Genomic DNA, 18237 nt, shown 5'->3' with positions numbered 1-18237 from the left:
AGTTGCAGCCAATTTTCAGAAAATGAAGTAAGCTTCTTCATAGTGGGACATGCCTGAAATGTTGAGAAAGTATCCTTTGAAAAAGCATCTACTCTTTAGTTCCAATCCCAAGTCTCCAGAGAAGATGGTGGGCATGACTTCTGACAGTAGATTCTGTGGGATCACATTAAAATATTCCCTGTCATATGTAACTAATAAAAAATAAAATAAAATAAAAATATATATATTCCCTGAAGCAGAATGACAGTTTTAAACTCTGATGGTTTCATCCCCTTTCCCTTCCACTCCTTTTCCCCCCACCAATAACAATAACAGTAACCCTCTACCTACACGGCTCCTAGGGAAAAAGGTAGACAGAGACCAGAGGAAGAAGTCTTCGTGAACCTGACTTTCAAAATGGACTTTTTCAATCTCACAGTGCCAAAACTGTCATGCACTAGGAATAGGAGTCACCTAGGGAAAAGAGAAAATCTTATATTTAACATTGAAAGCTGACTTTTGAGTATCAGTGAATCAAGGTTGGAAAACTTGAGGGTTTTTTTTTTACAATAAGGTTTTTTGTTGTTGTTGTTGTTTGTTTTGTTTTGTTTTTTGTACAGAGGAAATAGCATACATGATGTGGGAGGAACAGGTCCTGCTATAAAGGACACTTAGTCATATCTTCCCTCTCTGGGGAAAAAAAGTCTCAGGGCCAATCAAAGAGAGGAAAATATTTAGATCTCTGAGAAAGCCCCAACCCTGATCACACCCCATGGGATGGGCTCATAGGGGATGGGAAGAAGCAGTCAACAGAATCACCCATATAGTTTATGGAGGATTTGAGGACAGAATGGACTTCTAAATGGTTTTCTGCCTAGACCTCTGGGAAGTATGCTCCTGATGGATGTTCTATGCCATCATGTGGCAGTACAGCAACACAAGCAAGATGGGACCACACAGAGAGGGGGTGCCCCGCTCAACCCCAGGTCACCAGCACATAATACCCAGAAAATGAGGACCCTGGCTGGGAATTTGAAAGATATTTCCAAAGATTGGGTATGTCAGAGCTCATAGCAAAGGACCACCACTGCAGATAAATACAGACAAGAACAGGTCTGCATATATGAGTTATAGCCATAAAGTCTGAAGCTCATATATTTGTATCTGAAGCCTTTCAACCATGGTTGTCAAACCCTTTTGTCTCAGGAACTCTGCACACACTCTTCAAAATTATTGAGAACCCTAGTGAGCTTTTGCTTGTGTAGCACATATCTAAATATGTTTACTACACTTGAAATTAAAATGAAGAACTTTTAAAATGTATTTAATAATATTGCAACCAGAAAGAAGGAATAAGTCAGGTGTTCTAGTATATCAACGGGTGATTGTTGTTAATAGCATTGTATTGCATACTTCAATATAGCTAGAGGAGAGAAAATTTAAATGTTCTCCATCACAAAGATTAGATAAATGATAAATGTTTGAGATGATGAAGAACCTAAATATCCTTCCACCGATATGCAACAGTATAAATACCAAAACATCACTTTGCTGTACCTCATAAATATGTGCAATTATAATCTGTCAATAAAATTTAAAAAGTATATTTACTAATTGATTTTACAACAACAATACATCCATGATTATTGGATTATGCTATTTATGTTAACATAAATAACATTTCGATCACAAATAACTACATTTTCCAAAAAGGAAGTTATGGGGAGTGGAATTGTTTCATATATTTTTGCAAAGTTCTTTAATAGACATTAAAGAACAGTACCAGAAGATGACCAAAATTCTGATGTCTGTTTCTGTGGTAAATCTGCCACAACATCACACCTTGCATAGTCCCCAGGGGCAGACTGAACACTGCAGGAGGAGGAAGAGGAGGGAGAGGAAGAGGGGAATGAGGAAAGAGAAGAAGAGGAGGAGAAGGAACAAGAGGAGTTCCAGGCAGAGGAAATAGAGATGCAGTCCCTCTTTCCCATGGCCACTGGCCAGCCCAAAGTATGAGTTAGAGACTGGAAGAAGTTGTAGCTTTGTAGTCATTTTAAAGTTCACATTATAATGGACTAGACTTATCTATTATTAAGCTAGAGAAGTAACAAAATGACTTCTTATTTTCTAAGAAAAACCTGAAGAGTAGGGGATGGGAAGAAAGGGTAGAGTTGTCTAGGGAGGACACACTAGGTGGACTTGCCTGCCACAATGGTCATGCAGATAACACACCTGGCACAGGGCTGAGGCAAAATAACCCAGACTAAAAAGAGGGATATTATACTCAAGAAGGAGGAATGTAAAATTACAGGGATGGGAAACTCCATTGTACCCTTGATGCACTACAAAAGAGGGACAAGACTTTTATAAACGAATAACAGAACATCTCCAAGAGAGAGCAAGGTAGGTGGCAGGAGGTAGGGGTGATAAGTGCATCCCTGACTCATTGTTCTGCATCAACCTGGCTCACAGTCTACCACACACACTTCCCCATAACAGACTCCAGCCCTTCCCCAGCCACCCGTGCAGGCACATGCCTCAGACCAGACCAAGGGCAGTCTTTCTCTTCAATTTCCAAACTAAAAATTAAAGAGAGAAAATTCTACAGGAACCAGAGCTTACTTAATAATATGAACCTGGGGTTGCCCAGAACCTTGTCCCACACAATGTGGAGTATGTATGCCGGAGGTAGAAAAGCTTGACAATGATAGCTGACATTCCTGCAGTGCCAATGGACATTATGCACTATTATGCACTATTCCAAACCACTGTGCATGCATTCACTCGTTGGATCCTTACACCATCTCTTGTGGGCAGGAATTATTGTGTGTCCCACTGTTAAGGAGTCTGGCCTTATCCTAAGGACAGGAAGCCACTGGGGGACAAGGGAAACACAGGGCAACAGCAAGGGTACACTTCAGAGTTGTAGGCAGGGTTACCCATGAGGAGCATAGTGAGATTTACTGAATTTTTGCCTGTCCTTAGATTCACTTGCAGAGAACAACATAGTAGTCATGGAAGTCTTTTGAATCATTTTCCCGTTATTCAAAAATTATATTGAATGATCTGCATCGTTGATTTTTTTCAAATGTAGACTAATCAACTACTTAGCAACAGGTCGTATTTGCCACACATCCCCCCCTTCCACTTATCTTCTGTTTAGGATCGGGATTATTCTGATGTATATTATGCTTAAAAGTCGTAAGTGTGTGTGTGTGTGTGTGTACGTGTGTGTGTGTGTGTGTGTGTGTGAGAGAGAGAGAGAGAGAGAGAGAGAGAGAGAGAGAGAGAGAGAGAATGTGTACACATGCATGCAAAATCTGGAGTAATATTCCAATGAATCAATTATTTTATCATTAGGTGGTGGTACTATCATTTTTTAGTGTTTTTATGTTTTCTATAGCTTCTAAATTTATATATGAGGTGTATATTACTCCTATGTTCAGAAAATATCAGCATATATATATATAACGTTACAATATAGTGAGATAGGAATTTGGAGTTACAGAAAAGGATAAACTGAGTCTCAAGAGAAACACCCATGAGACTTGTAATATAAGAAACATCTATGAACTTTTGAAATTCAAACAAGAATTCCCAAGCAAAGCAGCCCATGTCCTCAGCCTGAGTCCTTGGCCTGTGCCCTTGACCTATGACTTTGTCTGTAAAAATAACATGAAGGCAATGCCCAAGTGCTGAAAAACTGGCATGAAATTGTATCACTCTGCCCTGACCCCACCTCTAGCCCAGCCCCCACACCAGTAGGGGCTGTCTCCCTATGGAGATGGCCCACATTGTTCCTTCAATGAGCAATTCTTACTTTATCCCCCAAAATGTCTCTTCCCTGAGATAGATTACATTCTCCCTTGAATGTCTATCTGCTTTCCTAAATAAACCTGTTTGTGTCTCTATCTGGCTTGGGCTAAAATTCTTTTCCATCATGTACTCCAAGGACTCCACTGTCCAGAGTTGAGGGAGGTCCCTCTCTCTGGGAATTTCTCAGATCTCTGGTGATAACTGGATCATTACTTATGAATGTGTGCCACTCATATAGGAGTGTGGTGGGAGCATGGCAAAATGACTGGGGAAAAAATTCTCCAAATTATTAACAGTGATATGGACTCTAGGTAATTTCAAAATTTTCTGTACTTTTATGGATTTCCTAATTTTCTATAATGAGAATGTATTGCTTTCTCAATGGATTTATTCTTTTAATTTTTAAAAGGGATGGGGTTGGAGACTCAGTTTGGTTAAAGATGCTATCCAGTCCTAGAAACAGCAGGAAGTGTTTTAAGCCCTTCTGAATAGAAGCCTCTTCTCTGTCGGTGCCACAATATTCACATAGAGGTTGGCTTAATTTAGGAAGAGTTCAGAATAACTGGGAGGGACTGTCCTGTGCATTCACCTTGAAGGGCAATGTCTATCACCCGCCTGCTCTTAGCCCTGCACCCTTTTAAAAAAAAATTATTTATTTATTAAAAAAATTAGTTTTAGGCAGACACATTATTTTGTTTTTATGTGGTGCTGAGGATCGAACCCAGTGCCTCATGCATGCTAGATGAGCACTCTGCCACTGAGCCACAACCCCAGCCCCTGCACCCTTTTTCTTTGTTTTCTGGAACAGAGCTTTTATCACTCTTTAGTAGTCTCTTTTCCTGCAACAGTTCTATATGTAGTTGGAGAATTAGTAGATTATGGGTTGCAATGTGCGGGGGTGGTCTGGGTAAGTGGCAGCTGTCCTTTATAAAAGATATGCCCTTCACAGTCTGCTCAGTCCCCATCACTCCCTGCTGTATCCCTTACAAATAAGTCAACTACTACTGCCTTTAGGGAGACACCGTTCCTAGGCTCTCTTTAATTTTTGCCTAATATTATATTTGTTAGATTCATTAGGAGATGACAAAGACTTTGTCAAAGTGAAGAGCAAAAGTCTCATCTAAAGAGAATTGTACTTTTCAGCTCCATCATAACAGTACAGATAGCAGCCCAGAATGACCTGACCCGTATTTTGTATTTTTAAAGCATTAAAGAACATGCTGATTTTAAAGTAATGTCAATTAGCACATTTAAAAAGAAAGCATTCAATGGGTCAATGAGCTCTGAGTAAACAATATCTCTGAACCACAATTTGGCTGGTTGACTAAAAACACATAATCTCCAAATCAAATAGTCAGAACATGGATTCCTTCCCTTTCCAGATCTTGGGCAGCTCTTAACTACTCACAATGAGTATTAGGCATGACACCTGTAATTCTGAAAGTCCTGGTATCAATAAATGAGTAATACATTGACTTGAAGGGAATGGCCAGGGTTATTTTGGGAGCCCACAAGATCATGGACAATAAATCTAGACATACACATTTCCTTGCAATATTGAAAATTGGGGATAGACAGGTACAGTGGTGCATGCCTGTAATACCAGCTGTTTTAGAGGCTGAGCAGGATGATCACAAGTTTTGAAGGCAGATTTGGCAAATTAGTAAGACCCTGACTCAAAATAAAAAGGGCTGGGATGTTTCTCAGTGGTAGAGAGTCCCTGGATTCCCTCTCCACTATCACAAAAATTAAAAAATAAAATAAAAAGGAAAAGAAGAAAGAAGATTGGGGATAAATCCTACCTCATTGTACAATACGGGCAGAACATAATCTATTTAAACCACTGACAAAGTTGGGTTTGCTGAACTGGCTCTGAGATATCATTTTGCTCACCTCCATGATGATTTTTCTCACAGTAAAGCTTCTGAAGACTCTTAGCTGAATCAGTCTTTGCTCCCACTGGTAGCTCTGAGGCCCCTGAGAAGTTGTGTCACCAAGAAAACATTATGGTGGCAGTTGATTAAAATCCTCAAAATACAGCAGAAAGAGAAAGATAAAATACTAAATCCCAAACATTTCAATCACCTCTTCAAACTTCCACTTCTCACTGCAAAAATCTACTTCTCACTTCAAAAATATATTCCTTTTCACTGAGGAACATATAGGCAATGAGAAGAGAACAAAGGAAATAAACATTTATTATTGTCTGAGGCCTGTGTAGAATTTTACTGAACTCAGCTGAAATTCATGGAAGATTCCTATGGTTAAGAGCTGAATGAAGAATAAGGTGGGGCCCGGGGGAGACTGACTCTTCTTAAGCCAAGGACACAGTGGTCTGAATCAGAATGCCAGCCCTTCATAGACCCAGGCAACTCCATCTCAAGGAATGTTCCAGGTCAGTTGAGGCTACCCATAAAGAAGAAAGATCTCAGAGAAAGAAAAGCAAAAAAGAGAAAGAAAATGGTGTTATGGTTTATATGAGGTATCGCCCCAAAGCTCATGCGTGAGACAATGAAAGAAGGTTTGGAGGAGAAATGATTGGGTTATAGCCTTAACCTAATCAGTGAATTAATCCCTGATGGGATTAACTGGGTGGTGACTGGAGGTGGGTGGGGTGTGGCTAGAGAAAATTATTTCATTGGGGTGTGGCTATGGGGCATATTTTTGGATCTGGCACATGGAGTTTCTCTCTGTTTTCTGATGATGATGTGAACTGATTCCCTTTGCCATACTCTCCACCATGATGTTCAGTCTTGCCTCGAGCCCCGAGAAATGGATCTGGCCTTCTAGGGACTAAGACCCCTAAAACTGTGAATCCTCAAATAAACTTTTCCTCCTCTGGGTCTTTTAGTTGCAGCAGTGAAATGGCCTGCCTTTCTTTTTAGAAAAGAAAAGTTGTAGCCCAGTCTTATTTACTCAATTTTGCGAATAAGCAGGTTCAAACGTATATTGGGGCAGGTAGGGTGGAGAGTGCAGTGTAGACAGACCAGGTGAAATTGAGCTGGTTGGCTCCTCCCTCCACTTTGAGCCATCCCAACTATCTCTTCCTCTCTGGACCTGTGGAGGAAGGGTGTCCTTTTTGTTCATTCAAAGCTCCAACCCCCAGGACTGGGATTTAGCTAATGGAGGGCAGAGGCCATTCTCTTTGAACTTAAATTGGTATACAGGGAAAAAAGAGAGTCTGTGAGCAGCTATGAGATTCCTCACCCCCTGGAGACCAGACATTCCTCTATTTTCCTGGGTTCAATGACCAACCATGAGGCTATGCTGTGCCTTTGTTGGAAAAATCAGTGAAGTCCAGAGAAAGTCTGCAGTTCTGCCATCACCTTTATATTCTGCCTTTCTAGTTGTATCTGATCTCTTCTGACCCCCATGATGACCAATGAAGTGAACAGCTCACCCCTTACTACTATTGTCACTGTCTCTTTGATTTTGCTCTCAGACTCTGATGAAACCGACAAATCCACAACTGTGAAAATTAAGTTGCCTCTAGGCCAAGCATCACTATCTCTTTTGTCTCTCCTCAGAAATTAAGGTCATCTCCATCCCCAAAGAAGTTCACTAAATAGGGCTGTACAGGATGCACCAGAAAGCCATCTAGGCCCCATAATACAGCAGCTTTTGTTTGAAACGTCATCCCAGGAAGTTTCACATGATAGGCCTTGTCAATCCCACCGAGGAAGACACAAATCTTCCTGTTTTCATATTTGTCAGGGTGATAGTCAACACGTGTAGGTTTTTGATATCATCTATCCCTAGTGGATATAAAACTCAGTTGGGAGAAATCTTCCTGCAAAGAACAAGAGATGGTATAAGAGAGTAGAAGAGACTTTGGCTTTGGAGCTAAGACACTTACTATCCAAAGGCCTTACATTTAAGATCTTCATGCTTTGGTCAACTAATCTACAAAATAGAAGTTACAATTATACTGATTCATGGGTTTTTTGTGAGGATAAAATAATAGGTTTTTTTTTAAAAAAAAAAAACTTAAAATAGCACTTAGAATAGAGTAAGTTCAATCAATGTTAGAATAGATGGTGACTTACTTTCTATACAACAGTTGTGTATGGGGAATGTATAGTTAACCATGTAACTATATACATTTTTCTCCTGTCTCAGAGAGTGCTAAACCATCCTACATTCCCTACATTCCTGCAATGGGTATACCTCTTGTCAATCAAGAGATCCTATAGTCTCCCTTGTATATCAAAGCTTCTGAAGTCTGGCTTTCAGGGACTTTTATTTGTGTAGAAGATGGAATAACTGGCATGAGATTTATCCTCCCACTTGAAACAAGTAAAAAAAATTGTGAGTGTATATGTGTATGTGTGTGCCTTAGTCAACTTTCCATTGCTGAAACCAAAATACCTGACAAGAACAACTTAGAGGAGGTCAAGTTTATTTGGGGCTCATGGTTTCAGAGATTTAGTCCACCATCAGTTGACTCCATTGCTCTGGGCATAAGGTAAGTCAGAACATCAGGGCTGGAGAGTGTGGCAGAGGGACACATCTCTGCTCTTGGTAGCCAGGAAGTAGACCACAGGGAAGATGCCAATTTCCAGGTCATGTCCCCAGTGATCTGCCTCCTCTAGAGGAGGAGGCACCCACCTGCCTACAGCTACCACCAGTTAATCCATTCAAACTAGGATGGACTGATTAGGTTATAGCTTTCATAATCCGATCCTTTTACCGCTGAATATTCCTGCAATAACACAAGGGCTTTGAGGGATAATTCATATTTAAACCATAAATTTTAAAATATATATAATACATATGCATATATATTTCATATATATATATATGTATATGAAACAATAGCCTGAATAAATTGGAATTTCAGGTAACAAAAGACAGAGATCCCTGTAAGATGGGAAACAGACAAGGTGAGCCCTATGATTGCTCCAGCTCACTGTCTGGAAAGAATTTTGAAAACAAAAAGACAAGTTATAGCCTGGGGAAAAGTAGTACTTGCAAACCTTATATCTGATAGAGGACTTGTATCCAGAATATATAAACAATTCTCAAAAGAAAATAAATCAAACAGCCTAGCCAAAAAAAAAGAAAGAAAAAGAAAAAAAAAACAGCTAAAATATTCGAACAGGCACTTTACAAAAGAAGATGTGTGCATGTCAACTAAGAACACGAAAATACACTCAACATCATTTAATCATTCAGGAGATACAAATTAAAAGCACAGTGAGACTATTAATTTTTTTAATTGAAAAAATTAAAAAGACTAATCATAGCCACAGCCAGCAAGGGTATAGAAAAGCTAAAATGTTCATTGACTGCCGCCTAGGATGTAAGATGGTACAAGTGTTACCAAAGCTCGGTCCTGGTCCCCGATGCCAATCCGATAACAAGAACACGGTTTTGAGAAAATGGAAAAAGAAGGTTTATTGCTTTTCTGGCAAAGAAGAAGCACAGGGGACTCCTGTCCCAAAAGCTGTAATTCTGCCCATCAGCAGGAACAGGGGACTTTGAAAGAGGTGATTCAAAGGCTACATTCCACGTGTTCTCTGTTAGAGTTGTAATTCACTTGTTAATTTGGGAGATAGTCATTTCTGTGATCTTCTGGTACCGTCCCCCAATTCTGGATTACTTCTTGTGCTCTAGGACAGATAAATCTGCCTTTATGTAGGAATAATAATAAAATGGGGAAGAAAGGTAATCCCATTTCCCCTGAGATTAGGGAGGAGGAAAGATTAGGGAGAGAGGAAGAGAAAGAAACCTGTCTGTTTTAAAATTAAGTTGCCGTGGCAGAGCAGCAAGGGCTATATTCAAAGCATAATGTGGACACTGTTACATAAGCACTTTGGAATACGGTTGGGCAGAACTTTTTTAAAGATAAGCACATATCTACCAGTCCAGTCGTACTACTTCTTAGTATTTACCCAGGAGAGATGTAAGCATAAGTCCATATAAAAATGTGTAGTAACAAAAAGCTGGAAACAACCCCAATGTTCATCAACAGATGAGTAGGTCAATAAGTGTGGTACATCCATACAATGGCACACCACTCAGCAATAAAAAGAAATGGATTTTGGATGCACACAGTAACATAGATCACAAAATGATTATGCAAAGTGAAGGAAGTCAGCCCTGAGCCCATATTCCTTGATCCTACTTATACAAAGTTATAGAAAATGTATACAATCTAAAAGGGAAATTGCATGGTAATGGAGGGAGACCCTCATTGTTATACAAAATTACATATAAGAGGTTGTGAGGGGAATGGGAAAATAAACAAGGAGAGAAATGAATTACAGTAGATGGAGTAGAGAGAGAAGATGGGAGGGGAGGGGAGGGGAGATAGTAGAGGATAGGAAAGGTAGCAGAATACAACAGTTACTAATAGGGCATTATGTAAAAATGTGGATGTGTAATCGATGTGATTCTGCAATCTGTATTTGGGGTAAAATTGGGAGTTCAAAACCCACTTGAATCAAATGTATGAAATATGATATGTCAAGAGCTTTGTAATGTTTTGAACAACCAATAAAAAAAAAGAAAATGTATACAATCTAGACAGACAGAAAATAGATCAGTATTTCTGGGGGCAAGAGGCAATAAGGAGAGGTAAACTGAGATATTAGCCCAAGGAAACTCTGAGGGGATGACTGTGTTCACTATTTTGATCATGTTGATAGCTTTGTGGGTGTATAGCCATGCCAAAATCTGTCAGATTTTTAAATGTGGGCAGAGTGTTATATGTGAATTATTCCTAAATAAAGCTGTGAAAAATACATTAGCCTTCTAACTGCTCTTTGGCCAGGTCCAAGGACATAAACACCCTGGGTCCTATGAGCAAGCACTCCCATACCTAGAAGAGGCACTTCTCCCACCACCTCTGCACGCCCGGATCATTCATCTGGACTTCCCACATCCTACACTTCCAATGTCCTTCTTACAGTGCCTAAGACAGATGCTTCCTCTCAAGGCCTGTGAATCCTGCCTCTTGGGTGAGAAACCTTCCCTGGACCCATATTTTTGTCAGACACAGACTTTAGAGTAGTGTTTAGACGGTAGATTTGGGATTCAACTTGCCTTCACCGTCACTTGCCAGCTAGATTATAATGAGCAAGTAACTTGTCCTCTGGGCCTTTCTTCCTCTGTAAGTTGGCCATACTAGTGATGCCCCTTTTATAAGGTCACTGAAGATCCACCAGTTTTAATAGTGCTGAGAGCCATGCCCATTTTTCAAAACATAGGCCATGGAAATATTCTTATTCTTTTACTTTTACTATTTACTTTGCTGGAAAAAAAAACACACACACATCTAAACATTGTTTTAAGAGTTGCCCACCCACATTGGGGAGGGCCATTTGCTTTATATAACCAGTCCACCCATTTCAGTGCCAACCTTTGGGAACACTCTCAAGACACAAGCAGAAATAATGTTTTACCAGCTATTTGTATAATCATCCTGTAACCCAGTCAAGTTGCTATAAAAAAAAAATTTAAACATCATAGTCAATGTTTTCTAATTTTAATTAGTTTCCTAATTTTTGCCCCTACTGCCAACTCAGGAAGACAAATATGCATCTCTAGCTTGTCACAGGAATGCCCCATTTCTAGGTAGCAGCTCCTGCAGGCCAAGAACCTCCAATCAGGGTACACCTGACACAATCCCTTCCTGACACTGCAAATCTTTCCCACTCCTCTGCCTGCCTGCAAGTATCCCCCAAGCACAAACAATGGTGGCTGCTCCCTCAAAACGGCAAACTCTGATTAAATAGCTTTGCTGCGTCTCACTTGGGTGGTCTTTGTTTATTTCCAAACATGTCACTGAGATTTGGGCTTGTTGCTTTCAGCAAGCAGCATTTTGTTTACTTGGATAAACATAGGTCCCAAGCAGATTGTGAGCTCAGAGGCTTGGAGAACTTCTATTCACGGCAAAGAGGCCTGTGAAGAGGAAACCAGTAAATGTTCCTCCCATGGAGCCTGGTTCTCAAATTTCAGCATGCTGCAAAATTATCTGGAAATGTTCTGCAAACACATTGGCTGAAACCTGAAATAGGAGATACGCTGAGTCTCAAAAGAGAAGTGCCCATGAATCCTTGGAATGCAAGAAACCTATCCACAGACCACTGGAAGGCAAAAGGAGAAACTCTTGAACAACCTAGGCTATGTCCTTGCACCCACACCCTTGCCCACAGAGTGTATGTAGCATAATGCCAGGGGAAGGCATGAGCTTAAGGAAAGCTGGTGTGAAACTGTGTACCTCCATCCTGACTCTGCCTCTATTTCAACCCCCTTGATATGTCCCTCCATAAAAATCCGAACCCCAGACCAAGACATTGCTTCTTACTTTAGAGATAACCTCAATTTCCCTTGAGTGAGTAATCCTTGCTTTCCTACATAAATCCCATAAATTATTTTCTGTGATGTTTGTCAAGATTTAACATGTCAAGACATGTTAAGTCTTCCACTCACCCTGAGTTAAGGACCCCGTCTCAGGACTTCTTGCAATTCTCCTCTGGTGACAGACCCACGCCTCGAGTTTCCTTTTCAGTAGAGGTAGCTGGGGACTGAAAAATTCACATTTCTCATCAGTTCCCAGGAGCTGCTATTACTACTGTCTGCCCAGAACCACACTTTGAGAACCAGAGCCCAGACCATGAGCAAAGCAGACCTGACCATTGTACCCCAGGGTTGCTTAAAACTGGGATCAGCTTCCCACTCCAGAGCTCTTGCAAGTCCTTTCAATTATGGCCTCTGAATCTGAAGGGATCTTAAAGTGGCAAGTGGAAGAAGAGGGAACTTAGTCTTCTCTTAGGGTCTCTGTCCCCTCTCCAGATTTATATAAGTAAGAATGTTTGGGGGCAGGGCGCATGCCTGTCACTCCAGCTACTCAGGAGGCTGACAAGTTCAAGGCCAACCTGGGAAATGTAGCCAATCTCAAAATAAAAAATAAAAGGGCTACAAAAAGAAATGTCTGAAGAAACAAAGGAAGACTGGTAGAGGTAGAAAAACAGACGAAGACATGTTAAGTCAGAGAAAGAGAGGAAGGCTGGGGATATAGCCCAGTAGTAGAGGTATATGAGGCCCTGGTTTAATGCCGTTAGAAATACCAGGGTACCACAAGGAATCACACAGGAGCTCAGAGGTAGCTTGGCAAGACCAGCTTTTCTTCTGCAGAAGGGTATGCTACCAAACAAGTCTGGCAAGCAAGCACACCTGGGTGGCAGTCTGGCTATTTTATCCCTAAAGCAGCACTGCCCCTTGCTCTAATAGGAGGAACTTAGGGTTACTACCATCTACACAATTGGCCAATTTTATTTATTTATTTTTAAGTTTTTGAAAATTGGTTCTTTTTATTTATTCTTTTATATTTGTTTTATATATATATATATATATATATATATATATATACACACACATAAAATGTAAAAATATATGCATATATATTTAAAACTGTAAATGTATTATGTAGATATATTATTCAAAGGGGAAGACTATTATATTTTATCTAAATACACAGACACACACACACACACACACACACACACACACACACACACATATATATATATATATATATATATATATATATTACATTTTAAAAAGAAGAAAGAGGGAAGCTCTCCCCATTAGTTTGGCCCTAAAGAGGGAAAAGCTTCCACTGGAATCACCTGAAGACCTTTTAACATACACCCAAGACTGGGACCCTGTCCCAGATAATGCTTCAGTTACACTAGGACAAGAAACTGGTGATTTTCTTTTCTTTGTTCCCCCATGCACTCTAGGACCTCGTGCATGCTAAGCATGTTCTACCACTGAGTGACAGTGGCAGTCCCTGTCAATATTTTTAAATATCCTCAGGCTATTTTAGGGTGCAGCTGCAGTAGAGAACCACCGGCATAGAGAGCAGCACCTTTAAGGTGCACTTATCCCTAACCCCTTGGAAAGCTCCTCTCCGTAGACAATGGTTTATTGCATCCTAGAAGCAAAATGGCACCCCTCTACCTGACCACCACTGAGGTGAATACGATTATTTAGTCTTTTAACAATGCATGTATGAATTCACTCACTTGTGCATTCACAAATGAGTACATACTTTACAAATTTATAAGCCCAGTGCCATCAGAAAGGCTGACTCCCTGGGCCTCTAAGAAGTGTAATTTCCTCTAAAATCAAAAGGACCATATCTAAGAGCTAAAGCTCACCCCAAAACCCAAGAATTCCACAATCACAAAGAGTCAAGAAGGTGTGCGTGTGCTTCTTAGTCTGCAGCATTCCTTGTTCTGCCCACCCATATCCTGGGGTGAAAAATGGACAGTTACATTCTACAGATTATTATAATTAAGGAGTGTGTGGAACTCATTTTTAAAAATAGCTTTGTCGACTTTTCATAGCTTTTTTTTTTTTTTTTTTTTTTTGCAAAGACAAATAGGTGAAAAGCAAGTGAGGATTGTTATTGTTTAGCACATTTAATTAAATAGATCTTTCTTTCATCCTCCTGGGAATTAAACACTGAACAGTGGATAAACACAGGGAAACCTACCCGTATTAATTTCTGGTTTACTGCCTTTATTCAAAAGCAGGGTGAGAAACAAGAGCTATGTGATCTGGAATCTTTGTGTATTAAGCAAAGCAGTGAAGGTTTACCCTTCACATCTCCTATGGGATTATGCCAGTTCGGTCCCCCTTTTTATCTTCTCTCTCTCCTGTCTCCTTGATGAACCCTGCTCCCTTACCAATTAACACCTGGAATTAAATTAAAACTTTTCTTTACTCGCCACCTACATCAGTTGTGACTCTTGTTTAAGAAGGACAGAAAACATAACTGAAGCTGACCTACTGGGCAGAGAATGTCTTGACCTGTCCAGAGGGTGTGCTGGATCTATCGTTCCAACGTCACCAGCACTTACTTTCTTTCATTCTTTCTTTCTGTTTTTTTTTTTTTTTTTTTTTTTTTTTTTTTTTTCTTTTAGCTATACATGACAGTAGAATGTATTTTGATATAGTATACATAGATGAAGTACAAATTCCCATTCATCTGGTGGGACGTGATGTGGAATTACATTGGTTGTGTATTCCTATATGAACATAAGAAAGTAATGTCCAATTCCTTCTACTGTCTTTCCTGTTCCCATTCTCCCTTCCTTCCCTTCATTCCCCTTTGTCTAATCCAAAGTACTTCTATTCTTCCCTAATCCCCCACTTATTGTGAGTTAGCCTTTGCATATCAGAGAGAACCTATGTTCTCTTCTCTGTCTCTTGGTTCCATTTCCATTGTCTTGATTCCATTTCCAGATAATTCTTCCCTTTGTGGAGCCCAGATGCCTGCATGATGAGTTTTGTCTTTCATCCTCCTTGGTTGGAATCCAGGAGAACATAGGAAGTTTTTGTTTACCTCCATAATCCAACTGAGACTCAGGTCTTGACTACTGAGCCGCTGGAATCACATGCCATCACCGGCCCGATGACTTAAGACCAGGACACTGAACCACAGAGCTCAGGCCAAGTCACATCATGAGGCATAGAGTTGGGAGTTGAGCACAACAGAAGTACCTGGACTGGGAATGGAGTGGAAGGGTGTTAGGGTTTGGCTCCTGTCTGAGATAGTGCAGAAACACTCAGAGGTGACATTAGGTTATGAGAGGTATAACTTAATAAATGACTTCATCTACTGATATGGATTAACTTGGTTGTAATTGTAAGTAAGTAGGATGTTGCTGGAGGGGGTGGTCACTGGGGACATGACATTAGGGTTTATATTTTGTCCCTGGTATGTGTAGCCCTCTCTCTCTGCTTCCTTGTTCCCATGGTCTGACTACTTTTCTCTTTCACATCCTTCCACCATGATGTCCTGCCATGATGTTGGGCCCAAAGCTATGGAGTTGGACAGCTATGGACTGAGACCCCAGGGAAAATAATTTTTCTCTCCTCTAAAATTGTTCTTGTCAGGTCTTTTTTAATCACAGTGGTGAAAAAGCTGATTTAAAAAAGGAGAATTCAAGAGGTGGAAGTAGTCCCCCCGCCAAAAAAAAAACCAATGATGAACAGTCACAAGAAGGGCAGGTAAAGAACATCTTGGGTTTTACTTAATGAAACAGACTGCTCTATACCTTCCCTTGCTGGAGTCTTTACCAATCAAAAGATTTGGTAGTTGCTAATCAAGCTGTTTTTGATAAAGAGTTAGATGGTTTAGGCTTTAGGGCCAAATCATCCCTGTATAGTTACAACTATTCAACTGTGCACTTTGTGAATAAATAAATAAACAACACCATAGACAATACATAAAGGAGTGGGCTGTGTTTCAATAGTACTGTATTTGCAATAACAAGCAGTGAGTTGAGTTTTCTGACTCCTGATGTTAATCATGGGAGCTAAGTGTGTCCAAGAGACAAAGTAACACTTAATCCTCTCCTATCCTCCAGTTTAACCCTAGCCCACGCTCCAGATCCTTGCTGCCCTTGTACAATCAGAAACAGAAAAACAGAAATGGCATAAAACAATGGGACTAGCTGGGTATGGTTCAGGCCTGTAATGCTGGCTGAGGCAGAAGGATTGGAAGTTCAAGGCCAGCCTCAGCAACTTAGTGAAAGCCTGTCTCAAAACAAAATTAAAAGGGCTTGGAGGTATAGCCTACTGGTACAGTAAGAGAGAGCCTACCTAGCATGTACAAGGTCCTGGTTTCAATTGCCAGTTCTGACAAAAGAAAAAACAAAAAACAAAACCCACAAAACTAAATACAGATCGGGTTCTGGTAAGTATATGCTAGTAGACAACAAATAGTTGTATCAGCATATGGTGAAGGTACATATTCCGTAGCCACAAAAGTCACATTTAAGAACCAAGAGTGATAGCTTGAGAGACTAAACAAATGGATTTATTTTATTGATTGATTGATTGATTGGACTTTACCACTGAGCTACATCCCTAGTCTTTTTTATTTTTATTTTTTATTTTGAGACTGGGTGTCACTAAATTGCCTAGGCTGGTCTCAAACTTGCAATCCTCCTGCCTCAGCCTCCTTCATCAGAGAGATCACAGGCATGTGGCTCAGGCTTGACTCTTAATTTCAGTGTGTTCCATACTTCTCTCCTTGGTTCCTCAACCCCTCCCCCCAAGTCAGGAAAAGCTCTTATCTCATTTTTGTAAGGAAGTCTGCTTATCATAGTGCCCTGCATTCTTATCCAATCTATGATTTAGCAAATAAACTCTAACCTCCAGTCCTCTATATTCAACTGCAACAAACAAGCACAACAATATAAACCTTTTCTCCCTCTAAGTGCTTGGCTATTGCAATATATGGAAATAAATAGCATGGCTTTCATTGCTATTGTCTCTGCTATATATTTAAAAACTATTCAGAGTCCATGGACTGCTTTAGGCTATATCCACACTCCCCTGAGGCATTAAGTGTTGCTAATTCACTGAGTGGATGGCCAAAGGATAGCACAGAGATGGGAATGAAAAACCACAATTAGTATTTCAAAATGTATTGTCTACTTGCAATTGTTAGCACATTCTATCAGTTTACATCACCAGAAAGCCAGATCCAAAAGTACAAATGGAACATAATAACCCAAGATTCCATAGAATAAATTCATACCATGAGAGATTTTTAAAAGGAGAAGACCAGAGGATGTAAGGCAGATGCCTACACAACACCAATATTGAAATAAGTCTAGAGAAGGTCAAAGAGAATGGGGGCAGAAAAACTAAGTGTGCTTGTCATAAAGTCAAAAGAAGAAGATGTTTCCACATGAATCAGGAGTCAGATAGGAACGGAGCCAAGAATTTAAGTAAGATAAAGAGCATTGCCTATTAGATTTGATGACAAAGAAATCACCAGTAATAGACTTAATCATGAAATTTAATTGTCAAGATGTTTGAATGTAATTTTACAAGTATAATGAATTATGAGAGTTTAAGTGAGTAATAATACAATTATTTTCATAACCAGAATGAATTTCCCTGTAACATTCAGATTACGTGAGATGACATATGTCCTTTTTATTTATTTTTGAGAGTGAGTTGCATGAACACAAAAAAGTACATAATATATGTCTGTAGCTTAAGAAGAATGATAAAGATGAAGACCCACAAGCTAGGTCAAGAAATAAAACATTACTAAAACCTAGAAATTTAAAAGGCCTGCGTGCCCTTCACAATCTATGTTTCTTTGAAATCTGTTTTGTGAAATCATTTCCTTATTCATGTTTACATTACTACTTACGTATGCCCCCTCTAACAAAATATTATTCATTTTATTTGGATTAAAACCTTAGTAAATATAACATTGAATGTATTCTTCTGCAGCTTGCCTTTTTTATTCAATATTCTGCTTTTAAGATTCATCCATATTGATGTACAGGACTACCATTTTCACTGCTGTAGGGTATCTTATCCCATGAATAATACATAATTTATTTATCCATTTTTCTACTGACAGACACTTGGTTTGCTTCCTATTATTTTGTCTCATTA

The sequence above is a fragment of the Marmota monax genome, unplaced genomic scaffold, assembly GCF_021218885.2.
Source record: "Marmota monax isolate L192 unplaced genomic scaffold, Marmota_monax_Labrador192_F-V1.1 WCK01_AAM20220418_F8-fsc00274, whole genome shotgun sequence".
Lineage (NCBI taxonomy): Eukaryota > Metazoa > Chordata > Mammalia > Rodentia > Sciuridae > Marmota > Marmota monax.
The sequence above is the reverse complement of the archived record's forward strand: the minus strand, read 5'-3'. Positions refer to the sequence as shown.